The sequence below is a fragment of the Nipponia nippon genome, unplaced genomic scaffold (genome assembly GCF_047370975.1).
Source record: "Nipponia nippon isolate SJK-2023a ecotype South Korea unplaced genomic scaffold, ASM4737097v1 scaffold_2, whole genome shotgun sequence".
Taxonomy (NCBI): domain Eukaryota; kingdom Metazoa; phylum Chordata; class Aves; order Pelecaniformes; family Threskiornithidae; genus Nipponia; species Nipponia nippon.
This window is the reverse complement of record NW_028262336.1, coordinates 59,973,999-59,985,195: the sequence shown is the minus strand read 5'-3', so window position 1 is coordinate 59,985,195 and position 11,197 is coordinate 59,973,999. Positions and strand designations below refer to the sequence as shown.

The 11,197-nt window shown below is 45.9% G+C and overlaps 1 protein-coding gene across 14 annotated transcripts in view; it reads left to right on the top strand.

Annotated features, from left to right (window-relative positions):
• The first annotated feature begins 5,686 nt into the window (after positions 1 to 5,686).
• The window catches only part of INPP4A (inositol polyphosphate-4-phosphatase type I A), a 131,212-nt gene continuing 125,701 nt past the window's right edge, over positions 5,687 to 11,197 (top strand). For 11 of the 14 annotated variants that reach the window (XM_087757858.1, XM_087757857.1, XM_087757853.1 and 8 more), the window contains exon 1: positions 5,687 to 5,764. The gene's annotated coding sequence lies outside the window, so the exon portion shown is untranslated. Of the gene's footprint in view, positions 5,848 to 6,040; positions 6,167 to 11,197 lie in introns of those variants that run through there. The other 3 variants (XM_087757844.1, XM_087757841.1, XM_087757842.1) reach the window with 3 other exon arrangements.

Below are 11,197 nucleotides of genomic sequence, written 5' to 3'. Positions count from 1 at the left end.
AATGTTTTTATTTGAATATATTGATATTTTTAAGTCTCATGCCTTGTGCTACACCGCTAGCTCTTATTAAAAAATACACATTTCTAATCTATGGTAGATTTTGCAAGATTGAACGTGTAATGTATTCGAATCTGTGAAATTGTACTGCTGCGGACAAAAGGTTGAGATGGCACCAAAAGGCTCTTACTGGTTTTAGAATCACAAATATATACAGTGCTAATAATTTGTATCGAATAAGTAGAGGATGCAGTTTTCAAAAACCTTTCACTGCTGCTCTAATTTCTCCCATTTGCTTTACGTGGTGGCAGAGTCAAAGGGTGCTGAATGCTGTCGAGATTCGCATCGCAGACTGTGGCTCCGCCAGTGGTAGGACCTGTCTGTGTTACTACGTTGTCCTGGTTTCAGCTGGGATAGAGTTAATTTTCGTCTTGGTAGCCAGTATGGGGCTGTGTTTTGGGTTTAGGATGAGAACAATGTCGGTGATGCACTGATGCTTTGGCTCTTGCTAAGTAGTGCTAAGCTGTTGCTAAATAGGTGCTAAGTGGCGCTCACACCGGTCAAGGACTTTTCAGCTTCCCCTGCTCGGCTGGGAGGGGGCACAGCCGGGGGTGGGGTGGGGGGGGTGCTGACCCAGACTGGCCCAAGGGCTATGCCATACCATGTGACGTCATGCTCAGTATATAAGCTGGGGGAGGAAGAAGGAAGGGGGGGGGACATTGGGTGTGATGGCGTTTGTCTTCCCAAGTAACCCTTACGCGTGATGGAGCCCTGCTTCCCTGGGGATGGCTGAACACCTGCCTGCCGATGGGAAGGAGTGAATGAATTCCTTGCGTTGCTTTGTTTGCGTGCGCGGTTTTTGCTTTGCCTATTTAACTGTTCTAATTTGTTTTACTTCAATTATTAAACTGTTCTTATCTCAACCCACGAGTTTTCTCCATTTTACCCTTCTGATTCTCTCCCCCATCCCACTGGTGGGGAGTGAGCGAGCGGCTGCGTGGTGCTTAGTTGCTGACTGGGGTTAAACCACGGCATACGCCTAGTTTTATCAGTTAACACGTTCTCTCCGTGGTCCAATGCGGCAAACGCGTTTATATTTACATAGCTGTAAACACATTGCAGAACTACTCACATGTTTATTATGATAAAAACCAGGCTGTAGTCATTTACTCTGGTTTGAAAATTCTTGAGGTCATTAACTCTTCTTTCAAGTTAGTGTGAAGTGATAAGCATATTGTTTAAGCAGAATCTGTTTAATGAAGGCCCATGTGTACATACATTGAAAAGTGAGAGAAAGGGCTTGGCATTTAACAAGTATGCATGCATTTATTATTTAAGTTATGCCTCTTAAAAGGAAAGACAAAGCATCTTTAAGAAAAAAACACTTTTGAAAGCTTTTCTGCTTCCAGAATATGTGCGTTTTTATTACAAAGAGCTTCATTATTCACTGGTTGGCATAAGAAATTGGTTGTGTATTCTCTCTTCACTTCTAAGTTTCTGGGGAGTAGCAGGTTGGATGATATCCTTTTTTTCAAAGCATACTTTTAAAATAATATTATTATTTCAGTGGAAGCCTGGAACAAACTAGACTGACACCTTCTGCTCGTAAGAAGAGCACTAAGTGAAATCATCTTCTAAAAATGCAGCCACAGAATGTAGGTGGTAAGCAGTATCTGTTTAAGCCTTTGGTTGGAAAACTTAGAAATACAGAACTGTAGCAGCTTTGTTGACATGATGAATTTCACAAGTACTCATGCTGCCTTCGCGCTTGATCTATGGTCATTTAGAATACGTGTGTTTATTCTAAATATGTATCTCATTGTCTAAAGCTGAAGAGCATGACAGAGTTTAATTTCCATCATAAACTGTAGTTGACAGAACAGTAACCAGAAACCTTAAGATCCTTTGTCCTTTTTCTTTTTCCAAATGTGCACGCTGAATTGTTTGTCTCTGGCATGGTTTTGCTGTTATGTCTGTAAGTGGTACACTCCGTGATGACTTGATTGACTCTCTGTAGGAAGGAAATTCTGTAAACAGAGAGAGTAGCTTCTTGAAGTGGACTATGTTTTATTTTCAGGATTTACAGTAGGTTGATTAATAATGTCCTTAAACATTGAAAGGAGAAGCAGCAACAAGATTAGCATTTTAATAGCTGCTTAATGATTTCAGTAGCAGGTGATATATTTCAAATAATAATGTATTTTCGTAGGTAAACATTGACATTATTTTTTTATATCAAGCTGAGGTTTGTTTGTCTTGGCGAAAGCTTTCATGTGCCGTATTTCTTTGCATGTAGATACTGATGGGCTGTGCATGTAGGTGCTACTGGGCTGCAGTGAAAGGGAAGGGAATAATTTCGTAAAGATTTTTAGTAACAGAAGAAATGATACAGGCAAATCTCTGTGATTTAGACCAAGATATCCAAAACTATTTTTGCAATATTGCTACTATTACTTTAAAAGGATAAAAAACTTTAAGGGATTGCTTTAAAGGGATAAAACCAGTGAATATAGAAATTGCTTTGTAGTTCATAAGTTCCAGTGATAAACTGTGCTACTGTAAAATTATACTGTGCTGTCCCTCATTATCATGATGGATGAGTAACACAGAATTTTTCTGTCAATTTACAGCAGGAATTTTTAAGGCTTTTTTGGTGGGAGAAGTTTTGAAGTCTTTCTGGTATGCAAGTCACAGAGGTCTAATATTCGTTAGATACTGCTTGTCTCAGGCTTTTGATTCTGTATCAGCCATACTTCTCCAATGGCTACAGCAGGATGGTTTCTGGAAGTCTGGGTGAGAAGAAATCTGTTACAGGTCATTGGATCGCTAGCATACTGAGGAAGATGAGGGTAAACAGAAACTGATAATCAGTTGTCTAAAATTTTGTATTGCTCAATATGAAGACAGAGGCTACGTAGAGGCCTTTATCAGCTGACACTGGACATCCAGTGAAGTGTCCCTTTCTTCCTGCTTTATGTTAGCAGTTCAGGTAAGAGAGTTTAACACCCTTCATCTAGTCTGACCTCCTGTGAAGGTTAAGTTTTTATGCTAGAGAAAGGCACTGACTCTTGAAAAAGGCATAAAATGTAATCTGTGTCTTCATTTGATAGTATATTTCAAGAGCTAGTAATTCCTCTGTTAGAAGTGCATGTCTCTCTTGTGATTAGAATTTGACCTCAGCTTCCACGTACAAGAACAAGGGAGGGGACGGCTCTGCAAAAGAGGTCACCAGTATCTTGTATTTTCTTGCTGGGAATGCATTTAAAACTAAAAAATACTGAGTGTTTTTTTTAATGAAATGCATGGATTGACATTGTAAAATCTTGTGTTCTGCCTGTCTTCCTTAGTCTCCTCACAAATTTGTAATCTCCTTTTAAGAAGGAGATAAACCCCTGTTACAGTTTTTTTCAGTGATCTGTATATGGGTAAACTCTCCCTGTCTTTCTTTTTACACTATTGATTGTGCTTCCAAGAGGCACGTCACATTTTGTCACAGTATTAAGTTGGGATCTCGTGTTCAATTCCTTGTCCGTTATGACCCTGATGCCTTTTTCAGAGTCAATAGTTTTCCTGTCTGCTGTTTTCCCAGTGTTCAAGGTACAGCTTTGTCTTCTTTTCCTGGATGTGTAACCTGAGATTTGGCTATTAAAAAAAAATAAATTTTTTTCAGTGGTATGCTTTACCAGCTGTTCCAGAGCTCTGATGTGGTGGCCTAGTTCTTTTGTTCACCATAGTGCCAGCTTTTGTGTTGTCCACAAATATAATCAGCAGTGAGTTTATACATGCTTCCACATCTTTGAGGAAAATGTTGAGTACTCTTAAACCTGGTAATGGTCCCAGGGCAGCTTTCCAAGTACCTCTGCTCAAATACAACTCCCCTCTGACAATTAGTTTTTGAGGTTTGTTACTTAGGTTTTCTTAAACAAGCAAATCTGTAATCTTACCAAAAAATGAGGAAAGTGAAAAACCTGCCTACCCTATCTCTTCCTGCCCTGTCAGCTTCTCTCTCTCTCTCTCTTTTTTTTTTTTTTTTTTTTTTTTTTTCCCCCCCCCATGGATGACTGATTGCTCTGCCTGTAACCAACCTGGTTGTTCTCTGTGGCCTTCCTCGGTGCCGGTGTGACATAAGCGCCCTTCTGGTCTGTTGGGTTTTAGTGCTGTTTCGATTTACTGATGCTAAGTGAACATCAGTAGTAAACACTGGTCTTCCAGGATCCTTGGCGGGGAGTTGTCCAAGCCTGCTGTTTTTAAAAGGTCGTATTTTGGTTGATGATGATTAAAATTGTCATCAGCTACAAATAAACTACAATATTTTGTGCTTCTTAACCCTGTCGAACTCTGTATTCAAACTGAAGGGTGCCTATGACAGCGTCTACTTGCTTTCTAGCCTGTTCTGGCCAAGTATATTTGATATTGTTACGAGCGGATGGCTTTAAACTTGCATGGTATGCAGAGGCACTCCTATTTTCTGTCTCCTTTTTGTTTAAAAACATGGCACGGTTCATTAGCTTTGTGCTAAACTATAACCAAAGATAAATGTTAAAAATCACGTTTGACTAGGCATTGAAAATAAGCTCTCCTCTGTAAGTTCTGATTTTTTTGAAACGGAAGTGCTTGGATCAGTGCTGTCACCCAGCTAAAAATGGAACTTCACCACTGACAGGTGGAAAGAAAAATGAAAAATTCAAGCTGCATCTCCTGGCTTCTCCATCCAAATTCAGATCATGTTGAGGACTTGAGCTGGCAGCTTCCAGCACCGGGGAACTGCAACAGGCAAATTAAAATTCTGACACTAGAGTGGTGTTGGGACTGACTCAACTGGTAGTTGGCAGCGGTCCTCTGCCGATCACGCGCAGTTGGCTGGAGGCATCCAGGCAAGCGCGTCTGCGTGCGTCTCGCTAATTCCCCACCTCAGCGCCTTCCCCGCGCGCGGGAGCCCCTCGCCTGCCTCCTTGGGAGTTCCCGCAGGGCGGCTTGCGAGTAACCTGTCTCCTCCTTGGCGTTTGCGCGCTGTGTGAAAATCATAGAATGAGCCAGAGCTGGACTGTGACCTCTTCTTGCGTTCTTTCAAATTGCACTTCACGCTGCTTGAGCAAGGTACGTCCCTCACTGATAGCAGCGTGGTAGAGGAATTGATAAAGAAAGGGAGCCCCGGCTCCAGCTCTGCAGCAGTTCCAACAAGTGTAGCTGGTTGAGCCAGCTATCAGGCAACTTCAGGCGTGGGCAACGAGTAAGGACGAATGGAGGAAACATGCTGGTGTCTTCATGAGAAAAGAAAAAAAATCTGGATTATTACGTCAAATTATTTGGCCCCAGCTTCATAGCTGCGACGCGGGTACTTCTCAGACCCGTGACATTTTCTTTCTCAAAAGCCCCAATTCCTGACTGCAGCTGATGATACAAGACAATCCCCGTTTCTATATTTTTTTGGATCCTTTGGCGTAGGAGATGACAAAGCGGGAAGAAGCAGGCGGCTCGCTGGCAGGCTGGCGGGCGAGCCGCGGGTAACGGGGGGCACGCTGACAACGGGCTTCTGTCGGCCCCGGCGGGAGGGCCCCGCCTTGCCGCCGCCGCCCCCGTTCCCCGCCTGCCTTCCCCACCTGCCCGCCTCCCGCGGCGCCCAGCGGCGGGGCCTGGCGGCGGCGGCGGCCGCAGGGGGCCGGGCCCGGCGGCGGGGCGGGGCGGTGCCGTCACGAGCGGGCGGGCGGCGGAGCGCGTCGTGCCGCCGGAGCGGCGGGGCGGTGCCCGGCCAGCCGGGGCTGCGGAGGTAAGCGAGGGGCGCCCGCCGGGCTCCGAGGGCGGCCGGGGAGCTGCCCCGCCGCGCTCCGAGGAGAGGGCCGGAGGGAGAAGGTGCGCCTCCGGGGCGGGGGCCGGGCCGGGCCGGGCCTCGCTGGGGTCGGCGGGTCTCCTACGGCTGAGGCGGGAGGCGCCGCTGACAGCTCCGGGCGGGGGGGGGGGGGCGGCCGTTAGGCGGGGGGCAGCGCCGTTGGGCCTCGTCGCCGGCCGCCGCTGGGAGCGCCCGGTCCGCCCGGCCCCCGTCCCGGGTCGCCCCGCCGAGCCCCCATCTTGGGGAGGCCCCGGCACCCGGCGTTTGCTTGGTGCCGCGTCGCGGTTTCGGTCGTCGTCGTTGTCATCTGCAGCGCGCTGCTGTGCTTGACGGCGTTACGGGGTACGTTGTTACGCGTTGGTCTTTTATTAAGGTTCGCGAGCCCTGCCGGGCTGCCGTCTATAAATAAGGGTGTATTAACAGCCGTCTCGGGGAAAAGATGCAAGAGTGAGACATCAAAAAAAAAAAAGGATGATGTTGCTTTTAATTTGTTGTTTAAGTGGGTGCTTGAAACCTCTTGTGCATTCTCGTTTCCAGGTATTTTTATGAGATCGGTCCTTTTCGGTACTAGCCCGGACGCTAGTTTGATGGCTTTGTGCCGCAGCAGGGGTTTGTAGAACAGCGGGCTGGCAGGCCCCGCGTCCCCGAGCCGTTTCTGACCTGCCGCGGTTGTGGTTGCGGTGGTGGGGTGACCCCCGGGCGAGGCGGTGCGGTTGGGCCCGTCAGTAGCGCTGCGCCCTCCACACCTGCACGCTTTGGCGCTCGACGAGGGTCACGGAAACACTTGTGTGTGCCGTAGGCCCCGTCCTGAGGTGGGATTGTCCCTTCTGCGTTGCGAGCGGGAGTTCGAAAAAGTGACGATCAGAGGGTCCGTTCGTGATCGCTGCCTGATGGCGCGCGGTGCGCCCCTGCTCTTCGGTGAGCTCCCCTTTTTTGGCAGCGATGCCATCGTTCAGGGAACTGGAATTGAAGAGCAGAGCTTGGCGAGCAGAGTGCGCTGTGGAAAGTCACAGCGTGTTTAAGAACATTTAACCTTCCTTAATTTGTTCCAGACCAGCTTTTATGGTCCCTTTCCCATGTAGAGAAGCCTTCAAAGGAAACAGATTGTACGTTTAGTTTGGTGTGCATTTCAGACTTTTGCCCATTTGTTAAGCTAGAATATGGTTGTGAAATATAGTAGAAATGCCTTTGCAGTACTGATGCACCATCATCCATTTCACGTGCCTTTGATGGGGCAGTGTAAGAACGAGGTTGTAGCTTTGTCCCAGTGGCATACGTTTTCCCCTATACAATGAGCCAAGTCAATATATGATGGTCAAAGCTCAGCACGGACTGCATGTGCTGCATAGACGGTAGAGGGGCTTTTGCCTGGGCAGTCAAGCACTCTGTGTTGACAGTAGCTCTCCATCTGCAGGCCAATACAATCCTTTCTGCAGAAGTCTTGTCTACGTTGGCAGTAGAGAGCTAGCTGGGAAGGTCTAGCTGGGTTACTTTTTCAGCAACAGAAGCAGAGGCTCTTGTGTGTTTGCATGCCCTCTAAAGCAAGGGAGATGAGCTAGCAGAGCCCTGTTGTCCTAGAAACAAGATTATTTGTTTCCCCTTGAGGAACCACCGTTTGCTAATGCTTTTTTCAAAAGCTCTTAGTTTAAAAACTTACTAAGGTTTTTCCTGCTTCTGAAGATTTTAATTCAGTGGGCTGCCTCGCTTCTAGGAACTTAGGGGGCCGTCACAGGGAATGCAGTATCTTGCCAGTTTTTTCACAGGTCTCTCAGGTCTTTCTGACTCTCAATGCAAATGTTAGGTGGGAGCAAATGGGGGGGAACATCTGTATTTTTGGCAAGAACTTGAAATTCAGTATTCTTAAATTTAGAAGTTCTGGCACTTTCCAAACTTTGAGGTGGATGTGACCTCTTTTATTCACTGCTCTCTGCTGGCAGTACCAAGTTGTTAGCAAATCATGATTTAGGTGCTGTTTTCAAGTATCTGTATCTAGGTTTTATGCATTTTTCTTGATACATGGCAACTTTGCCTGTTATTTAATTTATTTTTAATGAGCTAATTTTAACTTAATCTATAGTGGGTGGTAGCTTGTAGGGACCCATGGAGAAACAAAGAACCCTGCCAAAGTGTGGCAAAGGAGCCACGTGATGTTCAGAGGGCGTTTGGCTCCATTACTGAAGACAGTGATCACACCTCTGCAGAAACTTACTTACGTCTGTCTCTCTTGCTGTCAGCTGAAGGCTGTACCCCTATGAGGGTAGTAGAATTTTTGGTGTTAAGTCTCAGATATATTGAAGGTTGGACATCCTCAGCCATCTTTTAGGCCTGCTCAAGTCCAGTCTGGTTGCACAGGTGCTGTATTAAATGGAAGAAGTTCTCCCTGTGGAGTGAAATGACTTCTAAGAGAAATGGCTGCTCTGTTTCCTATACATTCTGGGCTCCTTAATCTCCATAGTATTGTACTGGAACTAGGAAGGAAAATAAGAAGTCCAAGGATCCCCTTTCGGTTCTTGTTTCCTTGTTAAGATTTAATTCAGGCTTCTGGCATGTGCTTTGTTACAGCAAATTTTAATTACCTGATGGCTAGTACATAAGGTGCGCCTTTGGAATACAAGAATACCTCTTGGACTCCCTTTGTAGATTACTTTGTTGGAGAAACTTCCCCATTTCTTGCCTGGATGTGGAGAGCAATTGCCTTGCTTGGAGATGAAGTTTGAATCCTCTACCTGTTGTCCTTGAAGAGAGAGAGAAGATCAAATAACACAGGCGGCGTAGCTCAGAGCCCTATTTTACGTGCTTGTTGCTTCTGCTTGTCACTTCCCTTCCTGTTTCTTTTCTGACAGGCTGAATTTCCTCTCCATTGTTGGATTATCTACCTAATCTCAAACAGACATCCTTTGCAGAAACATTAGAAAACGTTGTTGACCTTGGAAGAAGAAAGCTTTGGGGTGTATCTACCTCATCCACATCAGTCAGGCAGATAGGCATAGCCTCAAACGTGTTTAAATCACACCTATTGCTGCTTAACCCAATATGATAAGCTCTTTACTGTAGATGAAGTTGATTCTTCTGGCTTTCAGATAGAAGGAGGATTTTCTCTTTCCTGCTTCACAGCCACTTCCCGCTGCCACTGCTCTCCTTCCTTTGCTTCCCACGTTCCCTTCTCTGTAGCAGTCTGCTTGCTGTAAGGGAAGTGTCGCCACAGATTAGCAGCATGCGAGGCAAAACCAAAGACCAACCAAGGCAGAGCAGGTTGAGAATGAAGTGTGGACCAGGTGAAGTAAGGAAAATAACAGGGGCATTTGTAAATTAAGGACGTGACTGAGAGGACGGTGTGTGTCTCGGCTGCATGGGGGAGCGGTAGGGTCATAGCCAGCTTTTTTGGTTTGTATGGCACGTGGTAAGGGAGGTGTGCACGAGACGATGGCAGGCGAATTCCCCAGACTTCCCTGGCAGTTACTGCTGTATTTTCCGTGTTTCAGAAACTGAGGTTAATGACGTTGCATCAGCCAGCTCAGGTGGACTTTATGCTTCTGCTTCTGTCAGCCCCTTGAGCCAGTCACTTTTTTATCTCTTGCAGAGGAAAGGGAGGTGTCAGCTCTGCAGAAATATGTTAGCACTTCTTGAAAAAAACATTTGAAAGCTGCAATAAAGTGGAGTCACTCAGCAAGAAGGCTGTCCCTGGCTATTTATACTTCCACAGAGTGTGACTTTCTTGAATTTATGGTATTTTTACCAAATATGCAATAAATAGTAAATAGGGAAATTGAAGTACGAAGGTATGCCCTAACTTAGCTAAAACCATCTTGATGAAATACGAGCGAGTAACATAGTTTTCCCCCTAATCTCTAGGCAAGTTGAGATCTTGATCTTAGGTGGAGGCTTTCTGTGCAGCTTATAATACATGATCAAGGATTTGTCTGCAGCCAAGGTTTGTGAATGTGTGTTTGTATTCATTAAGAGCACTCACTGCATACAACAGTGAGATATTGCTAAGACCTTGTATGAAATCAGCGGGATATATTGAAGAAGACATTGACATTCTTGAGCTGTTACGTGTAGACCTGGCCCACTCATAAGAGTGTAACCCCTTTGATGTTCTTGTATTTCTCATGAAGGCCTGCATCTTGTTTGTGGTCTACTGCTCTGCCATGCTAACAGAGAAGCCCGTTGTGTGAGAGATGACGCTCTCTAAATACAGCTCTATTCTTCCAGTTTGTTGCAGACAGGACAGATTTTGTGGAGGAGAAGACTGAGCGAGGTGAAAGGGAGTAGCATGGGAGAAAAGGAGCGTGGATACAGAGGGGGAAAGTGAAGGGAAAAGAGCAGGGAGGACGGCCCATACAGAAAAGACGAGAGAGAATGACATGAAAATGCATCCAGTGTGTTTCTGAACTATGTTTCATAGCATTTGCCAGTGGAGCACTCTAAAGTTGTAGTTTCTGCAAAAAACTGGAGGAGTTCTGAACCTGTAGCTCCAGCTGGGGTGTGCTTGGGGAGAATGCAAAAGCAGGGGCTAGGCTTTAGAGCTGGACTTTCCTGGCAGATGCGTCCTGAACCTGAGCATATGGGAAGCGAGCGGAGCTGTGCCACTCTGAATGAGAGCCTGCAGACAAAGGCCTGGTACAGGGTTTGTGTGCTGCTAACTCCCGTTGCTAGATAAGATGCTTTAAAGAAGTCGGGGTCATCTGCTCTCACAAGCACGGCTGTTTTCGTCTTGCTTGAGAAAATAATATGTTTTACCACCCATCTAAACTTCTATAAGAATAATTATTCTTTCCACCATATGACTGATTATAGGAAGCGTATCCATGCAGATGTTGCAGATCTTTGGAAACAGCACACCTCAATTCCATGGGGCAGTTTATAGCTAAGGTACCCTTACTGCAGTGTAGCAACTGTACAGAATTCTACAAATAAAATCAGTGCCTCCGAATGCCTCTGAACATGCTCAGTTTCTTCTTTTTTTACAAGGCTAGGAAGTCCAGATTAACTCTGTGCTTGAATAGCTGCTTTACCTGGTGGTACCCTGCAGTATCGCTGAGTTTTCTGTATCTTCCTTCCAGCTACAGAAGCACGTACAAGCAACATGAACTGTGCTTAGAAAGAATTTGATGCCTGGAATTTCTCCTTGAGATGAGTAGGACAAGTCTCTAAGGTGGAAATTATGGCTAACAGTGGAGGCACAGAGGATACTAGATTTGCTGAGAATTTGTTCTTCCACTCTTTCTCTGTTGTTAAATCTATTGTGTTGAGGAAAGTGAAGTGCTGGGCTTACTGCTAGGGTTAGGCATTGGATCTTTCTATAATTCCGGTTTGCGTTTCTCTCAAGCCTTAACCCTTGGCAGTCTGAAGCTTGGATTCAGGCTTTAA